This window comes from Aphelocoma coerulescens, chromosome 2, assembly GCF_041296385.1.
Source record: "Aphelocoma coerulescens isolate FSJ_1873_10779 chromosome 2, UR_Acoe_1.0, whole genome shotgun sequence".
Classification (NCBI taxonomy): domain Eukaryota; kingdom Metazoa; phylum Chordata; class Aves; order Passeriformes; family Corvidae; genus Aphelocoma; species Aphelocoma coerulescens.
Window position 1 is genome coordinate 17,880,878 of NC_091015.1, and position 19,912 is coordinate 17,900,789.

General features: G+C 39.7%; 1 protein-coding gene across 3 annotated transcripts in view; it reads right to left on the bottom strand.

The window, feature by feature from the left end:
• The window catches only part of KIAA1217 (KIAA1217 ortholog), a 372,020-nt gene that overhangs the window by 268,199 nt on the left and 83,909 nt on the right, over positions 1-19,912 (bottom strand). The window lies entirely within an intron of this gene.

The following is a 19,912-nucleotide window of genomic DNA, read 5'->3' on the forward strand; positions in this document are numbered from 1 at the left end:
TTAGGTTTGTAAGTACCCAAGGAGAAAGAGGCCTTGCTTTCAATTTCTCCTAATATTTGTTTTATAAAATACCTTAAAAACTCCTCAACCCACAAATCTGTAAATGAATAGTCCTGTTAAACTTGCATGAATTGAGAATGTGAATGATGGCTGAAGGACAAAAAAAAAATCCAGCAAGAATTGTCTCCATGCAGTGGCATAGATTGAGTTACATTATCTGCAATATCTGTCTATTGAAAGCAAATCATGGAGAAGGAAAGGTAAGTTTTATCCAAATCACAACTAAAACCAGGCTTTTACTAAAAAATATTGATACAAAATAAATGAGTACTAGCTTCATCTCCTTTACTTTGCTGGTAGACTTTCTATACCTAATGCAAGTGAAAAGTCACTGCAGGTTCACTGAGCCTCAGGAATTGCATTGATGAGGCATAAGCGCACTGCAGAATGTTAATATATTTTACTTCTGCTTTATTAATTTTATACTGCAATCTTTTATGTCTAGTTACATTTATTTACAAATTATTTTCAAATTTGAAGCTTAATAAATTAAAAGTATTTGTATCCTTCTAACAAACGCATGGTTAAACATAACAAATAAGAACCCCAGTACTGGAGAATGCAAGCACAAAGTTTCAGTAATTAAAGTACACTGATAGAACAGTGCAAAATACCACTTATGCACTTCAGTGAGCCACAGCTCTATGTTAAAGACAGAAAAATATAAATGACCAAAAGATGCTCAAAAGAATGGCTCGGCTCCATTTATGTCACCTGTCAGACCCAGAGTCTGGCCCAGGTAATTTCACTCAGAAAATAGAACTGTGTAGGATATTTGAACACACAGATGCAAGGTGTAATTTTATTCAGTAACTGGCACTCACCTCCCAGTGTTCTCAAATGTGGGTTTTTTGTTACAATCCAAACTTAAAAGCGTAAAAATTTCTCCTTTCTTGTGACAGCAGAATGAATCCTGTTATCAATACAGATCACGTTGGGGCATCTTCCAAGAAGCAGTTGCAACTCTGCCGTCCTGAGATGCTCGGCATCAAGGAGCTTTATCACAGAGCAACAAATGTGCCAAAAATCCCTAAAAACCATTAATAATAAAACTCTCACCATCCCCAGGGATTCATGATGAAAACTTAATTCAGAGAGGTCTTGAGAATTCAAATTTGGAGAGGTTTCAAACACTTAGACACACCCTGACACACACTTTTAAAATGTTTTTGATTTAAATATGCATTTACTTCACATAAGCGAACACTTCATAAAACCTAATTTTTGCTACATGCTTAGCCTGCTGGCAGGGTAGCATCAGATAAGACACAATAAAGTGTAAATTTTATTTTGGTATTATGTTTGCATTGTTTAATATATTTTCATAGTACTTTCTCTGAGAAAATAGCAGCATAACTGCAAGTCCTTGTGAGTCATAGAAATAGATAACATTTGGTATATGAGATTACCAAACAGCTGGAAAGTAAAACATCCAAAATCCTAATTTAGTGAGTTGTTTAAAAGTGGCCCTTTAGCTTTATATAGAAGTGTTTTTGGAAGAGACTAAAATTTATGTTCTTAAACACTTGTTAAATCAGACTGACCTGATAAAATTTACTGCCTCTACTATCAGAACTGTTATTACCACCAGTGAATGAATGACTGAGATCTCAAACTACAGCCTTTAACTGGGCTCAAATACAGACAACTGGTGACCCACTCAGAATATTTCAGAAGTGCAACTGAAAAAGCTATGCCATTGCTAGGGAGCCTTTTTACAAGAAGATTTATGGTAAGAATGAAAGCTCATGCCATCCTTTTTCATCCATTTCATCCATTTTTCCTTTTCCAGGAGATGAGATAAGCAGCTGCTGATGTGGAGGGGGGCTGTTGGCAAAGACTAGAGTAAGTTGTTAGAACTGATGCACACAATTGAGTTGACACTGTTCTCACCAGCCCCTCCCCCTGCCTTTTTTTAAGGGACATTTTTCACTACACCAAATCAGAAACATGTAAACATGAATAGCTGATACCTGTATTCTAATTAAGTCATTAATAACATGAACTAGATACCAATCCAGTCATGAAATACTTCCTGAAATTTGAGAGTACCTCAAGAGTAGCTAGAGAAAGACCATGAAATTTTTTTAGATTATGTCTCTCTACATACTATGTAAACATATCTCTAACAGTTGCATCAGTAATTTTTACTGACTTCTGATGTAGTGATATTAATAATATTTTTAAAAATATATAAATAACGTAACCACAGATATGGCTACAGATATAGACAGAGATAGCCCCAGCCATCCAAGAAGTCATCACACGAGATTACTAAATCTGGTCACACACTTCCAGAGAAGTAAGAAGCACTTTGTTTTAGCTTTGAATCTTGTGCATTCTTCAATGTCTTATTCTGAGATATCAACTAATAAGAGGCTTTTATCTTTGAGAGGTGGAATAATCGCTGTCCATCATCACCTGAATTTTTGAGCTGTTTCTTGTACTTGTATATACGTCAGATACAAATATTTGCCTCCCATAAACCTAGCACAAATTATAGGAAAAAAAGCAAAACAATATCACTTTATTTACATGCAAGTTTTAACCTTTTAAATTAGATACAAAAGTGCATGTAAATAATTATGAACAATATTTTTTTCAATAAGAAAGGCCAGTTCTTAAGAACAAAAATGTGAGAATATATAAAGCCTAAAAAGGAGTGGATTACACTTGCTGAATTACCTGAGGGTTTATTGAAGACACAGAGCACAATGGTACTGAACAACGTCTACAGTGTTTTATTGTTCCCCTAAATGTCTGAACAAAGAAAACCCCATGGAAGGAAAAACAGCATAGGTTGGAACCCTTTGTATTTCACCCTCAAATAAAAACCCCTACATGCACATTCACTCAGTGATTGCTTTCAAATCTCGTCCTTGTTACCAGAAGGAAAACCTGCAGAAGTTCATTGCAGCCAGGTTAAGCAGACGGACTCAGAGCTGGCTGAGCTTCACTCTTTTTCTGAAGATCCTTCCAATTCCTCTACCCATCTCCCTTTCATTGCCAGGATCCTTTTTTAAGTGGTTGTTTAGACACTTTTTCTCAATGTTTTCCTTATGCCTTCCAGACTGTGATCAAAGGCCCTGCTGCATCCCTTAGCAGGCAGGAGTCATTGCTCTCTTGGCCGCTGCTGCTGACAGCAATGACTACGGGTGCCTCTGAAGCACTGAAAAGGCAGCAGGAAAGTTGATGTGAGAGGAGAGGATCCACTGCTATAACAAAAAAAGCTGAAAAATAATGCATGTTTAAGATATCACTACTGCACTTTCCCTAGTCTCATTGTACTTATTCATAAAAGTCAACAATATTGTCATACATGAAATCCCTATTTGTGCTTGGTCTTTGCATATTAAGTGCCTTAATTAATTTGAGCTTAATATTTTTAAATTGAATGTTAAAGCAATCCATCAGTCCAGGTACACTAATCAAGTTTTTATGATCTTCCTGTGTTTACTGTATACCTTTACAAGTGTTTTAAGATGTGTTGGATGTATTTTTTTTTTATGTTTTACTTGTATCTTGGTTTCAAGGCAGATTTTAAAAAACCCCAGTTGCAACAAACAGCCCAGCCCCCCCTAAGCACATGACCCTTATCTCAACTGATATCACCCCTCTGACCAGGAGGAGCCATTGGTGGATGGAGATGGTCTGTCAAAGGGAGAGCACCAATCACCTTGAACCAAAGGGGTGGGCTGTGGGCGGACTGTGGGCGGAGCAAAAGCTATAAAAGAAAGAAAAAGAAAGACACGTGGCCCCATTTCTCCCATCCTCTCCAGCTTGCTAAGGCAGTGCTGGAGAAGCCTACCCCTTTCTAGGGGCTTTTTAGAAATAGATTTCTTTTTGACCAGCCTAAACTGCAAGTTTATTTTTTTCTCTACCTGAGGTTCAGAGCTGTCTTAAGCCTAAAGTTCCTGAATCCCTGCGCTCCTGGGGCATATCTCTCGAGCCATCTGGATCCCAAATTTTTATATTTTGTTAGTTTTTTGCAATTTTTCAACTTTTTTTTTCTGTTTTAATAAATTGTTTTAATTTCTACAAAGAGTTGTCTCATTCCTCACAACTCTTTTGGGGGGCTCGTCCGGGATCCTATTTTTGCCCTAAAATCCAGGTATTTTGGTTAATTTTACTATTTTTGAATTTTTGCGATTTTTTTGATTTTTCTCCTTGGATTTTCTGGGCTCCCACAAGGATTACTGCAGCAGAGAAAGGACACCTCCGGTGGAGAAAGACTTGTGGTAAGGCTTGAACCCTTCTTAAAGGGAACTTAGTTAGGGACTTACCCTTTTTAAGGGCTATTAGTTTTTGGGGAACCTCCGAGTGGAATTCCTTTTGTGAGAGAGTGTGGGGGGGGGTTGGCCGCCCCCAGTGTGTGTGTGAGTGTGCTTGAAAGGGTTCATTTTTAAGGGCACCACGAGGGATCACCCCTTTAGAGACACAGAGGGGAAGATCGAGTGTGGTGATCAGCCTTTCTGGGGGGAGGTTTCCACGTTTTAGGGGTGTGCGCAGCCCCAAATTCATTTTTATTAGTGTCTCAGTCTCCTCGGGTCTAGAACTGAGGAGAAACCTCATTTTAAACCCCTCTCTTTTTCTTTTCGCCGCGTGGTCGGCGGCCATTTTGAAATTTCGGGCCGCCGCGTGGTCGGCGGCCATTTTGAAATTTCGCGCCGCCGCGTGGTCGGCCGCCATTTTGAAATTTCGGGCCGCCACGTGGTCGGCCGCCATTTTGTGTCCTTTTAATTTGAACTGCACCCCTTTGCCGTTTTAAGTGCATGTGTGAACTTGTTTTAGCTGCACTCTTGTGGTCAGTGCTATCTAGCACCTTTATACTTCCTGTTAGTTTGGAGTGTTTGGGTTATTGGATTGTAGTTGTAATTTGCTTTATCTGCTTTAATCATAAGACACTACTTTGATATTTTGAATTACTGCTTGTGTTATTCATTATAATCTTTTTCCTTTAATTTGGTTATAAATATTTTAATCTATCTCTCCTTTGCTAATAAAGACAACTCTTGTTTCTTAAATTTTAAGTATATATGTATAAAACTATCTAAATTTCAGTCATACTTTAACCAATTTAAATATTCACTAATTATTCTTTTTATAATTAAAATTAATATTTCTTGCACCATATTTGTTTCTCACCAGCCTGCCATATTTAATTTTTTTCCCACAGATTCGCCATCATATATCTACTAACCCTGCTTGCTTTTCTCTACATTAGTTGTATTGTATTTTATGCTTATAACTTTATTATCATTTTTTATTGTGATAGTGTATTGAATTTAGGTTATTTTGTAATATTATTTCCTTATGCAATATTTTAATTGTTTTATATAATACAATACTTTGGTTTATTTAATTAGAAAAAAAAAAAAAAAAAAAAAAAATTTTTTCTTCTGCACTAGCTACTTGTTTGCTTCCCAGTAACAAAATGGGACAAGCGAATAGCAAAAAGAAAGACCTAATGAAGAAATACAAAATCTTCCCAGACAGTCCATTAGGGCAAATGCTCCTAAAGTGGGAAGAAAATCTTTTAACTAAAGAAAAAGACCAGTGTCAAATGATTAGGTACTGTGTTTTTAAGTGGCCAAAACATAGAATTAACAAAGATGGTCTCAGATGGCCCAAGTATGGGTCTTCTGAAAAATGGCTTTGTGAGGCTTTGCATTCTTATGTACATTACAAAGCTCCAAAACATTCTGATGAATTAGACTATGCTAAAATTTGGTTAAATTATTGGCAAAAACAAAATGAAGACCAAAGCAAAAAAATAGAATTGGAAGAGGAAACTAAATCTAATTCAATTGGACTTAATAAAAATTCAAACCAAATTTTTTCCATTGCAGAAGAACACAAACAGAAAGAAAAACAAAAACCTAAATTAAATAAACCAAAGTGGGACCCCCTAGACTACCTTCCTCCAGTAACTCCTCCAGAAAGGAGGGTCCAAATTGAACAAGAAAGGGTCCTTCCTTCATCAAGCCACCCAATCGAAAGGGACTCAGAAAATGAGAATGAAAGTGAAAAAGAAAATTCTGTTCCTTCCTGCTCTCACAAAAAGACAACCGGACAAAGGATTTCTTCTAGCCAGGATGGCCCAGCATCTTGCACTAGAAAGAAATCATTTAAAACACCTGACTGTCCCACCTGCCTTAGCACTCCCCATGAGTCTAAAATTTTACCTCTTAGGGAGGTACCCATGGGAAATGCTCAAGGAGGAATTGGTTATGTAGTTGTACCTCTAGCTTCATCTGAGGTACGGGAATTTAAAAAAGAAATGAAAAGTCTGATGGCTGACCCCATTGGTCTAGCTGACCAATTTGATCAATTCCTCGGCCCTAATATTTATAATTGGGGAGAGATACAATCCATCCTTCACTCCTTATTCACCATTGAGGAAAGAAAATTGATTAGAGCTGCAGGAGTGACAGTCTGGGACAGAGAAAATAATTCTAATCAGGGCCCAATTGGAGAACAAAAATTACCACTGACAGACCCTGAATGGAACCCAAATTCAGAAGAGGGCAGGAGGAACATGAAAGACTACAGAAATTTAATTATAAAAGGGATTAGAGAAGCTGTTCCTCGAGTTAATAATATGAAAAAAGCATTTTGTGGGGAACAGGAAAAGGATGAGTCCCCAACAGCTTGGATGGCTCGGTTAAGGAATAACATTCAACTTTATTCTGTCATTGACTTAGACAGTGAGGGAGGCAAAACTATGCTAAAGGTACATTTTGTGCTTCACTCCTGGCCTGACATCAGGAAAAAATTAGAAAAATTGGAAAAATGGCCAGAGAGGGAACTAGATGAATTACTGGAGGAAGCCCAAAAAGTCTTTGTTAGGAGGGATGAAGAGAGGATGAAGGCTAAAAGCCGAATAATGAATAACAGTACTAATGCTCCAATCCACAACCCTCCTACACAAAGAACTTCCCAAAGGGGCATCCCACAACAGCAAACCCAAATCTGCTCTCAGCAACAGCCACAGGTTTGTGTTTGCAATAAACAACCTAACCCAATTGTTCAAAGACCTGAGAGGTTAATTTGCACATACTGTAATAAAACAGGCCACGGGCAGTGGTACTGTTTTAAAAAGCAGAGAGATCAAGGAGTCCTTCAAATGGAGGGACAAATTTTGAACAACTGAAGGGGTCAGGGGCTTTATTCTCTGGGGCAAAAACATCTTAAAGAGCCCTTGATAAAATTAGAAGCTGGACCCCAGAGACAACAAGTGGAGTTTTTAGTGGACACAGGTGCTGAAAGAACCTGTGTCACTGAAACACCTCCAGGATGTTTTATTTCTCAAGATACATTAGATATATATGGTGCTAATGGTGAAAGCTTTGCTGTTCCTGTAATTAAAAATGTAATCCTTTCCATACAAGGACGTACCCATACAGGGGATGTGCTATACCTACCTCAAGCTGGGATCAATCTTTTAGGACGTGACTTCCAAATACCTCTGAGGGTTGGGGTGGTACCGCAGGGTGAAAAAATGACCACTAAATTGTTTGTTTTATCTTTAGTAGATGAGCAACACATTGACCCGGTAGTGTGGGCCAAACCTGGCAACCGGGGAAAAATGGACATCACACCTCTAACAATTGAGTTGCTCCCAAATAGCCAGCCAGTACGTGTACCACAATATCCCCTCTCCAAGGACAAAAGAAAGGGCCTGAAGCCTGTTATCATGGACTTATTACAAGATGGAATTCTTGAGACCTGCAAATCCAGTTACAACACTCCAATTTTGGCTGTCCAGAAACCAGATAAGTCATTCCGGCTTGTACAAGATCTGCGTGAGGTCAATAAGAGAGTCCAAACCAGGTACCCACTGGTGCAGGACCCCTATACACTCCTGAGTCGGGTACCCCCAGCACATGCCTGGTTCTCTGTTATTGACCTTAAAGATGCTTTCTGGTCATGTCCTCTAGATTCTCATTGCAGAGACATCTTTGCATTTACCTGGGAGGATCCAGACACTGGACGGAGGCAGCAGCTGCGCTGGACTCGCCTGCCTCAAGGGTACACCGAGGCACCCACACTCTTTGGCCAAGCGCTAGAAGATTTGCTAAGTTCCTTTTCTCCACCCGAAGGGATTCAGGTAACTCAGTACGTAGATGACCTGCTCCTCTCTGGGGAACAGGAGTCTACGGTAAGAACTGCTACAATTCAGTTACTGAATTTTCTAGGGAGGAACGGGCTGAGGGTGTCAAAACCTAAATTACAATTTGTGCTACAGGAGGTGAAGTATTTGGGACATCTAATTGGCCATGGCACAAAAAAACTCAGTGCTGAAAGAGTAGAAGGAATCCTAAATCTACCACCTCCAACTTCAAAACGAGAAATCCGGCAATTATTAGGCCTATTTGGATACTGCAGACTGTGGATTGATCAGTATTCACAATCTGCCAAATTTTTATATGAAAAACTAATAGAAGAAGAACCTTTTAATTGGACTAATTCAGACACACAAAAATTACAAAATCTAAAAGAGAAATTAACAAAAGCACCTGTTTTAAGCCTTCCTTCACTAGAAAAACCCTTCGATCTATTTGTTAATGTGGAGAAGGGAATTGCCTATGGCGTCTTGACCCAGGAGTGGGGAGGAGTCAGGAAGCCGGTTGCTTTTCTTTCCAAATTACTAGATCCAGTGTCCAGAGGATGGCCCGTCTGCATCCAGTCCATCGCCGCAGCAGCTGTTCTGGTCTCGGAGAGTAAAAAACTCATTTTTGGTGGAGACTTGACAGTGCATACACCACACTCAATCAAAACCATTTTAGCTCACAGGGCTGCAGAGTGGTTAACTGACCCAAGAATAGTCAAATATGAAGCCATTCTCATGCACTCGGACCACCTGAGGTTAGTTGTGTGTACACACCAAAATCCAGCTCAATTTCTTTATGGGACCCCATCAGAAAAAGAAATTGAACACAATTGCATTGAAATAATTGACATCCAAACAAAAGTCAGAGAGGACCTGGTGGACTGTCCCCTCAGTGAAGGGGAAATCCTCTTCATTGACGGGTCATCTCGAGTGGTGGATGGAAAGCGATGCTCTGGCTATTCAGTGGTCGATGGACACCAAATGTGTGTGCTAGAAAAGGGCAGATTGCCACCAACCTGGTCAGCTCAGGTCTGTGAGCTCTATGCCCTAGAAAAAGCACTCCACCGACTAGCAGGAAGCATCGGGACCATTTACACTGACTCCAGATACGCTTATGGCGTAGTCCACACCTTTGGAAAAATCTGGTCCGAAAGGGGGTTCCTAAACACCAAAGGGAAAGATATCCTACATAAGGAATTGATCCTAAAAATTCTAAAAGCACTGCAACTGCCTCAGGTGATCTCAGTGGTGCATATTCCAGGTCATCAATCGGGAACCACAAAAGAAGCTCGAGGGAACAACCTAGCAGACTTGGCAGCAAAAGAAGCAGCAGTGGAAGAAGAGGTAAAAGTGATGGAAGTGAACCAACTTCCAACTAACACCACCACAACTGACACTATTCCACAAACTAACATTTTACCCACGCCCATTTTTACTGATCAGGAAAAACAGAAATTAATTTTAATTGGAGCTAATGAGGATTCTCAAGGTCGCTGGTATTTACCAGATAAACGCCAAATTTTAAACAAAAATTTAACCCGAGAAATTCTACAAAATATCCACCAAAGCAATCATTGGGGTTCAAAGGCTCTGGCGGATCACTATCTCAGAACCTTTGGATGCACTGGTGTTTATGAAATAGCCAACCAAATAACCCGGGACTGTGTAATCTGTCAAAAGGTTAACAAAAAGGTAATGAAAAAGAACACTGGCGGAGGAATTGAATTAGCAATCAGGCCTTTCCAAAACATTCAAATTGACTTTACAGAAATGCCTCCTGTCCAGAGGTGGAAATACCTATTGGTAATCGTTGATCACCTTACCCACTGGGTGGAAGCTATTCCAACTGTCAATGCAACAGCCCAGACAGTGAGTAAGGTGATCCTCGAGCAAATTATCCCCCGTTATGGGATAGTCCACCGCATAGATTCAGATCGAGGTACTCATTTTACCTCCCAAATTGTACAACAATTGGCTCAGCAATTAGGAACAAATTGGAGATTACACACCCCGTGGCATCCACAGAGCTCTGGGAGAGTGGAACGGATGAACCAGACAATCAAGAACACCCTCACAAAATTAATGCTGGAAACAAAATGGACCTGGGTAAAATGCCTTCCACTTGCTCTTCTTAGAATCAGGACACAGCCAAGATCTGATTTGGGTTGTTCACCATATGAGATGTTGTATGGATTACCCTACCTTGCTACACCACAAGAGTTGAATGTGAAAGAGTGTGGAAACACCAGTGTACAACAATATGTACAGATAATTGCCAAAAATCTAGAGTTGCTAAGGGAAAGAGGTTTTCTACCACAAACTCCCCCACTTGATTTTAATTTACATCACATCAATCCAGGTGACTGGGTGTTAATAAAATCCTGGAAAGAAAAGTCATTAACCCCATCCTGGGAAGGTCCATTTCAGGTCCAGCTAACCACTGAAACAGCTGTCCGGACATTTGAAAAGGGCTGGACGCATGTCAAGAGGGTGAAGGGTCCGGTGGCACCACCAATTGAAGAGAAGAAACCTCCAGACAAACCATCAAACTAAACACCCTGTTTGAAAGCTCCACTCAGCATCCCTCACTCCAAGTTAATAAAATCCTGTACTCCCAGTTCTTCCCCAGTTATACCTCAGTAATAAGTGCTAGCTACAAGTTGTTAAACTAAGTTGAAAATATTTTGCTGTTAATTCTGTTCTTTGTTATTCCCTTTTACAGATTCTGCCTTCACACAACCATATTGTCACATCAACTGTATAGTAAGGCTCCATTTGAAGCCAGCATTCTCTTCCAATAACAGTCCAATCAGACTCCAAAATTATGGGCACGATAACTCTAATCTTTGACAAGGCCAACCCTAAAATAACCATGAGTTTCCAGAAGCCTGAGGTCACTGAAGAACCATCTGAAGGTGAGATGCCTAAAGAAAGGACGAAAGAAGCAAAGATGACAACCCCCACCAGCAGAGGCAACCCAAATGCTGACAGCTCCTCTCGGGTATGCCAAAAGGGGAAAGTGAGCAACATCCTGCTACTAAGTGTCATCTGTCTCTGGGTCCTCTGGCCTCCCTTTACACAAGCAGCCGACAGCCGCTGTAACAGATGTTACAAGACTGTGTACCAGGCAGAAGGAGGCTCATTTCAAATTCGACACTTTTTCCGAGCACATACTTATGTTAATCCATCTTGTTATAACATAACAAGGTTGAGTATCTGCTCAGAAAAAGGTCACAAGTACTGGATTGGCAAAAACATTGGCACCCAAATACATAAGCAGAAGGGAGAGTGCCCCTCCCAAGATGATTGGCTCTGTTTCAATTTTAGATACATAACCAAGACAGAAGATTTGTTAAAAAGAAAGACCTATGACACTGACCTGATCCAAGAGGTGGTCATAGAAGAAAAGGAAAAACAAAAAGAAAACAATCCTTTGATGTCAAGGAAAAACTTGTTTATTGACCTGGCAGAAAGGATTGGACAACAGCTAAATTTAACAAATTGCTGGGTGTGCGGAGGAACTTTAGAATCGGAGAGTTGGCCTTGGCGGGGAGTCAGTCTTGGACCCCCCGATTTACTCCGACTGAGTAATCTCTCCCCCACAACCAGACATGACAATGAAACCTGGCTGCTAAGCAATACTGTTATTGGAGAAGAATGCATCTGGAGGAAAGGAAGAAAATTTTTAGAAGAAGTTGGTGAGACAATATGCAAAAGGTACCTGGTAACTGATGGGCAAAAAACATTGGTGGATACCTCAAGAACCAGATGTATTCTGGTCTGCAGAAAAGGTTAAAAACAAAAACTGCATTTTGAATCCTGTTAAAAAACTCTGGCAGTGCTGGGATCAAGGAAATCCATATTCTGTCCTGCCACAAATTTCCAAGTACTGGATTACAGCAGCAAGTATACAACCCCACTTCTGGGAAGCACCACAAGACCTCTACTGGCCAAGGACAATGGTGGAAGAAAGCTTTAATTATTGTTGGACTTTCCCTTACAGGACTTATTTTTCTCCCTTGTTTAATCCCTTGTTTCATCCGTCTAATCACCACTGTCGTCCAAGGCATGCCACTGATCCAGGATCTTCAAGGACAACAGCAGCGTCCACCATTCGCTCAAAAGATTATGCATGTCAATAATAGTAACAATAAGAAAACTAGAAAGGAGAGAAAAATTGCCCAGCAAGTGTGGGACAGTTTTAAAGAGCTTGAATCTATCCCTGAAGAGTTATCCACCTCCACTTAAATGCAAAGACCAAAGATGTGAACATAAGAGAAAAAGGGGGGACTTGTCATACATGAAATCCCTATTTGTGCTTGGTCTTTGCATATTAAGTGCCTTAATTAATTTGAGCTTAATATTTTTAAATTGAATGTTAAAGCAATCCATCAGTCCAGGTACACTAATCAAGTTTTTATGATCTTCCTGTGTTTACTGTATACCTTTACAAGTGTTTTAAGATGTGTTGGATGTATTTTTTTTTTATGTTTTACTTGTATCTTGGTTTCAAGGCAGATTTTAAAAAACCCCAGTTGCAACAAACAGCCCAGCCCCCCATAAGCACATGACCCTTATCTCAACTGATATCACCCCTCTGACCAGGAGGAGCCATTGGTGGATGGAGATGGTCTGTCAAAGGGAGAGCACCAATCACCTTGAACCAAAGGGGTGGGCTGTGGGCGGACTGTGGGCGGAGCAAAAGCTATAAAAGAAAGAAAAAGAAAGACACGTGGCCCCATTTCTCCCATCCTCTCCAGCTTGCTAAGGCAGTGCTGGAGAAGCCTACCCCTTTCTAGGGGCTTTTTAGAAATAGATTTCTTTTTGACCAGCCTAAACTGCAAGTTTATTTTTTTCTCTACCTGAGGTTCAGAGCTGTCTTAAGCCTAAAGTTCCTGAATCCCTGCGCTCCTGGGGCATATCTCTCGAGCCATCTGGATCCCAAATTTTTATATTTTGTTAGTTTTTTGCAATTTTTCAACTTTTTTTTTCTGTTTTAATAAATTGTTTTAATTTCTACAAAGAGTTGTCTCATTCCTCACAAATATTGTCACCAGATAACCTCTGAAAGCTGAGGACAATCTTCTGCTAAAGCCAAAATCAGTGTAAATAATTATGAAAGAAAAAAAAAATTTGCTTTTTCTCTGGATGCATCCTATCTGCTGTCACATTCAAATAGCAGTTTTTGAAACACAGCCTTAAAAAGTTCATTTTTGCCCCTGCTGCTTGTTCTGCCTTTGCCTGCTATTGTACAGCAGCTCCCTAATCTCCCACTCCAAGTTGGTCTGTAGTTCTGGAGCTCAGCTCAAGAGGAGGTGGCTTGGCAAGCATCTGCCTTGCTGCTGAAACTGGGGTAGCTCCCTAGCGAGAGCAGAAGAGAACAAAGGAGCCCGTAATGCTACAAGAGGACTACAAGGAAACACAGGAAGGAGCTCATTCTTCTTTGGAAACAAAAAAAATATTTCCGATCCAAACACTGAGTTAACATTATTAAGCAGTTTCTTTGTTGCAGCACAGCAGTCAGAGCAGCAACACAAACAGGCCCCAAGAGACACAGGCAATACAGATCCTGTACGCCCACACGCACACACACACATAGGCATGCAAATACATAAAACTTACCAGTGCTTCCTTGCGCTTTTGAACGCAGAAAAAATAACAAGTAGTCCCACCAATTAGACTTTCAAAAGAGCATAAATAACTCATGTGTTCAAACTCCACAAAGTTTCAATGAAGTTAACTGCCTTACTTCTCTTGAGGCTTCAGTAACCTACAGTTACTCAAAAACTTACTGGAGATTAGACAAATCATTATGATAAATGAGGACCAATTCAGAAATATTCAGGAAAAAATAAAATCATTAAGATACTGAACTCTACCTTGAGATACTGAAAACAAATTACTGCTGAAATTCAGCAGTAGAATGTAGAAGCTCTGCATATTGTGTACTTACATGTCAGGGCTTTGGCAGGCAGAAGATGCACCAGAAAGCTGTCCCTGCCCACATCACCTCTTAATCAACCAGATTCATATGAGAACGAGAAACCATACAGTGAGATGCAAAGCTCCTGAGACTGCATTTTGTCTTTTTCCTCAGCAAAAGAGGATGAGTAACTGTAAAACCTTGTTGTTCCCCCTCCTGTTTCTACCACCACCATTAGAACTTTGTGAATGAAGACTTAGTGTGTATAGATTTAATCTCCACTGGGCATTTGCTTTATTCCCCTGACTGTTCTTACAAAGCAGACAAAGTGAAAGTGACTGCTGACTCCTCTGTCTGGGCATTAGCTCAGAGGCAACAGCGACCAGGTCAACAGACACAAGTTATGCACCAGCCAACTATTGTGCCACTTAGAGCATGAGGCCACTTAAACTGCATTAAACTAATCCCACAGTTTTGCATGCCTGACCCAGACAAAGCAGGCGAGGCTGCACCTAAATACCCCCCTTCCCTATAGATATAAAGAGGTCTTTCCTTTCTAACCCCAGGGATTGGAGTCCACTGTGCAGCTTCATTTGATGCCGTCTTGTTTTTCTTTCTGAGAAAATCGGTGCTTACAATGTGCCAAATAAACTTCCCCCATGCGTAAGTACAAGGGAGATTAAAAAACCTGAAATGGTCAAAATATTGTCTCATCTCCATTGGATAAGATCTTCCAGTGCTGTCTAGAAAGCACTGCTGGTAGGAGTGACTTCCCCTGCACTCCCTTCCCTGGACATTCCAGACAGCTAGGGTACATTAAACGCTTTAAATTACTAAAACCTCCAGGCACCCTGCAGACAATCCATGTGCCTCCATACCTCATAGGTCATACACCTAAAATCTGTAACGAAGGCCAGTAACTTCTCAATGAAAATATTCCAAACATCCAATAAAAATGAAATATTATGGAATGGCATCCAGAATGCTCCCTGTCCTCAGGGAGGAAAGGTCAGCATGGGCCTTCCCTCGCTAAACACACTGTGCTTTCATAACTCTCATTTATATAGACTGTCTGAAATCACCCACTTATGAGATTTAAAACCCACATTTCTTCTTAACCAAAAACGTAAGTGGAGTAAAGACACAAAAGTTCTTACTAGCAAATGATAAAGGCACTCATAGATCACAATAAATGCAGTTTTTATTATTAAAATGTTCAAGGATCAAGAACTGAAATAACCAGTTACACTATTGACACCAATTAAGTATCCAAATTCAGTTTCTAGATGCTACATGGAAGCACACACTCACAGAGTACACTGTCCTAGTTTCCCTAGGATGTCTATGTTCAGGGGATACCTATATTCACCTAAAGCAATGCAATAGGACTATTTTAAAGTGCAAAGCTTTGAACAATTTTTAATGCTATTACTCAGCTGCACTGTAACAAGTTATGGAAATAAAGGGGACTTGCAGCAAGCTTGAACAGGGACACACACTTGAGGCATGAGACTGTACACACATGGCCACATGTCTGTGTATTAAACCTAATTTACACAAGATACTACCCATGCAACATAAATATATAATATCATCTAAAAAAACTTTAGTTTTCAGTGGATAAGGCTAAGAAAGGTAAAGAGATTTGTCCAACTACAATTCTCTTTTCCTCTTCCTTGCTAAGCAACATAACCAATTGTGCCTTGCCATGGAGGAAGCTTACAGAAGGCAATTTCAAAGGGGAACAGAAAGGCTGAGGGAGAGAAGGACACCATTATGCAGCTAATGCCTCACACTGGCACAGTCAGCAGCAGAGGACAGACATCCTTATGACAGGATTAATATTGTCTGTACCCCCCCCCCCCCCATCCTCCCCTGCTGAAGTGCATGGTCGTGTCCAGAGGATAATCACAGGAGCAGGCACCAAAATATTTAGCAAATGTCATCAGCATTGGGAGAGGTGTCATGTTTGCATCACCAACACAGTGGGGAGAGGGGAAGGCAAAGATATTTCTAAAGAGCAAGAAAACCATAACTGGTTTTAACACACACTTGCAGCATCAAGAATGGGAGGTGGAGATAACAGTGATGACAGGTTTGACACTGAACAAAAATTAGTTGAATGGCTCATGAAAATACTTTGCATATGTGCACACTTGCCATATATATCCCTGCATGACTTTGCATGATTGTCCTACTTTCAAAACATTTCAGTCTTTACTGAAACTTTTCCATAGTCTAGGCTATCCTTACATAAACCATAAATTTGTAGATGGTTTTTTGCCTTCCAAACTATTATTTTCACTAGCTTCTTGAATAATAAATCCATGCTTGCAGAAATTTGTCATTTAACAAGCTGTTTATTAATGAGAGGCCATCAAGGTTGGTTAGTTAAAAAAAATTCAACAGTCTGGTTTAATTACATCAAGCACAGGAACTGAAGTGGCCTGAATGCACATAAAATACTCTGGGAGCTCATAAACACAGTGTAAGAAAATTCATAAAGTTCTGAAGTATTGGTTTGTATATTCAATGTACATTGCCTCATGCTACTATTACTTATTATTTGATAGTATCAGCAGAATGATTGGCATTTTATAACCATAAACAGACGAACTTATGTTCAAAAAAAATTTGCACATTGGTCAATAAAAAGAAGATAACAGAATGAATAAACAGATGACATAAATAAGCAGGGATAACGAGAAATCATTACATTCATCACTGTTAAGTACTTTGATACTGCATAAATTCTATTAGCATGTAGAGTAGACTGGTCCATGTATCTTCATGAGCTGTTCTTTGATTATGAAGGTGAGATCCTTTTGTCCCCCATACTGAGACAACATCTGTTGGAAACATCTGGATATAACCTGTCAGACCCACCAGACAGATAACACTAGGGAAAGCAAGACCCCAAAGCACTGGAGCAGTGCAGTTTAAAGTGTCAGTGTCCAGGGGTACCAACACAATCTAGGTGAATGATATGACCCTGGCATGCACGACACTGGCAAAGTATTCTTCAGCCTTTTCTGGTGAAGAGTTGTCCTTAAACAATAAAAACATATTTCTGTGACGAAAGCTTCTTGAGAAGTCAAAGAAATGAAGAATACTTCAGCCTAATTGAAGGGTTTAGGAACTCAGATGACGGGACTCAAAACACAGAAGCTTGGTGCTTTTATTTTAGCAAATTCTGTGCAAAAAACCACAGGCTGATGGGACAGAAAAAAAAAGAACATAAAACCAGAGTCAGGAGGCAGTACTTCACACAGATACCCCAAATCCTACAGACCCAAACACCAAAGAGGCTGATATCAAAGTTCTGGACCGGGAGAGACTGGTGCTCATGTTGTTTTGGGGCATGGTGTAGAGGGGATTTCTACAAATACACATTACACAGCCACTAACAGGATCCTGGTAGTAAGAAGTTGCTTAAGACTGCACTAATTACTACCATGGTGGAGAGGCAGTTTCAGAACTGCTATGCAAATTTCAGTTTCCTGAGCAGCTTTACAGTAAAGATAAATATCTAGTATTACATCTTTAAAAATGAATGTCATAATTCCATAGAAATTTGTTCTTTAAACTTGTCTTAAAAGAAGTCATTAAAAAGACATAAGAAACTAATTGAAAATGGGCAATGTAACTTGTTTTACAGCTAATTTCAATCTAGATTTCAGGAAGATGAGATATTAGCTGGTTTTTCCTTGTCTTATGGCTCCCTCTCACTGGAGCACATCAGAACCAATTGCATTATTTACACTCCCGAGTATGAATCAAAGTCCAAAAGGTTTTCTATAACAGAGATAAAAGAACAGAGCACAGACATGATCCATCACACAATGAAACACAATAAAGCTTCAACCCTAGGTAGGACATCTGTATGCTATGCTGCAACACGAAGCTTCCAAAGCCTCCAAAGTCTTTGAAGACTGATGTGGCAATTCAATTTGATGAAAAGGACCATATTAAATTTCTTATATAGCATACAAAGTGAGCTTATATTTCAGTTTTGGTTTATAAATGTTTAATCATACAACATCTGAATCAGCAAAACAAGGAGGATGGTTCTCTACACCAACATGTTTTCTTTTTGTTTGCCATATTTAGTAAGGAGCACATTTATGAATCCCCTCTGTGGATTTCAGTCTCTTTGTGGAATTCAGACCAGAAGTGAGGTAGGAATTGAGAAAGGTTTTAATGCAAAGGGGTGAGTCATTCAAAGATTCCCCAAATATTTATTTGCCCTACAGAAATCAGTTGATGGGTGTAACATGGAGTTGGGTAACACCAAAGAAGTCCCCATACCTCTCTATTTGCAATGCAGGGCTGGCACACAGGCACACACAAAAGCTTCAAAGGCTGTGAGGGCCTGTGGGCACATCTTTGCATGTGTATGGGGACAGGAAGGGGGAGGGGAGGACGGCAACACAGATTTTTCAGTCCATACTCTTCTGTTACAAGCACGATGCAGAGAGATTGCAAAAGGGTGTTTTCTTTGGACCTGAAGTGCTATTTGGGATATGAGCACAATTTCAAGTGGTTCCTTTTGTTGAGAATAGTCCCAGTACTTAATGAAAGGTCCCTTTTTATTACCTTGTGCCCAAGTGACCATATAAAACAGAGATGGGCAAACATTTTTAAGCAGGTTTTTTTTTGATTCAATTTTCTACATCACAGACAAATAAAGGCAACACACAATGTGAATTATTTTGGGTAAAAAGGGTGATTTTTAACATAGTAACAACATCATCCTCAGTTAGGTAACATTACCTTTAACAACACCTCATAAAACTGCATAACTTTAAAATTCTAAATGCCAGAGAGCAGACACAGCAATAAATATTGATGGTGGGAGATACTGCCATAGGGCAATATTTTTGGCTTGTCTATTAACACCATAAGAGTAGAAGGCTGCTCTTCAACACAGCTTTTGAAACTCTACTCTTGATATTCCTTTGGACATCTGCAGCCCAGAAAGGGTACATGTAACTCATACTGAAATCTGTTGAATTTTAATGCAGTAGAAGCAGACATGCCACAAGGTCTCCGTTATTGGTATACAGCATGATGGCTTGTTTTGTCAGGTATTTAATGTGGTGGCAGAAGGAAATTTTGGACTGCAGGCATTTATTTCAGTGGAATATCCACAAATACAGCCTACAAGAGAAGCAACCTTCTACAGTCATGGTATTATTTTTAAATTTTCTGCCTACATAAATATGACAGTGTCTCCTGTGCACAATAAAATGCTACTAAAAACATGCTTCCTTAGAGAAGTGCATGTTAGAAATGCTTATGTTTACTATCTGAAAAAAACTAAAACAGTTATTAACAGTGCTAAAACCAAGAATGATTTTTAAGTTTATCACATCACATTAAGAATGCTCTTAAGTTTTAAGCTGATGGTTTACATTTATATTATCAAATGTACCCTTTCTGCTCTACCAAGAAGCCTGAAGGGCACCAGATTAGTCTAAGAATACAGAAGCTTGCAAGTGAACTCGTTGCTACTGAGCACAGGCTGTGCTGAAACGCTCTCACTGTTCTCTCTGCTACCCTCTAGTGAACAAGGAAAAATAAGCTCTAAGCACCTTTGAATCTTACAGTGAATTTAATCTAAACGGAATCATTAATCAATTCAGTTTTCCAGTTTTGGACTAAAATAGAGACCTCTTTCAACAGCACTTCCGGCAATTATTTTTCCTGACTCTGTCACTCCATAAATTGAGAAGTTTAAGACTGCATTTCAAAACACGTTTTTGTTGAGGAGGTGATAGGACTAGTTGACCTTAAGGTCTTTTTCTCTCTACATT